Genomic DNA, 519 nt, shown 5'->3' with positions numbered 1-519 from the left:
AAGTTCATTCCTTTGGCCAAAAGGGGTGGGGGGGGAACTTGGGGCCTTTTTCGTTTCCTAATTTTAGTCAGCTTCATTTTGTAGAGAGCAGCTTGGAACCCAAAACCTAGATCAAAGCAGAGAGAGTGCGCAGCCACTGAGAAGCAAATCAGAATTTTAAAAAATGTAACGATACAAGGTTAATCTTTGTGCCTTTGCACACCCCTAAAATCTACTATATATTTTAGAAAGTGGTTTGTTTGTCTGATTTCTACACATTCAGATGCCTCTTGAGATATCATCACCAAATTTGGCATGAGAGTTCCCAAATTGGGAATGGTGCTCTTCATTGATGTTTGGATGCCAGGCACTATTTTGAATCAAAATGGGGGACTGAAATATCACTTTGACATGACTTTGCCCATTATTTACCCATTTCCTTGAGGTATCACCATCAAACTTGAACCGAGGTTTCCTGAATTGGAGGTAATGGACTTTGTTGCTGTTGGATGCCATTTTGAATCTTTGGTGTGACTGCAC

This window comes from Podarcis bocagei (assembly GCF_964188305.1).
Source record: "Podarcis bocagei genome assembly, chromosome: 1".
Taxonomy (NCBI): domain Eukaryota; kingdom Metazoa; phylum Chordata; class Lepidosauria; order Squamata; family Lacertidae; genus Podarcis; species Podarcis bocagei.
The sequence above is the reverse complement of the archived record's forward strand: the minus strand, read 5'-3'. Positions refer to the sequence as shown.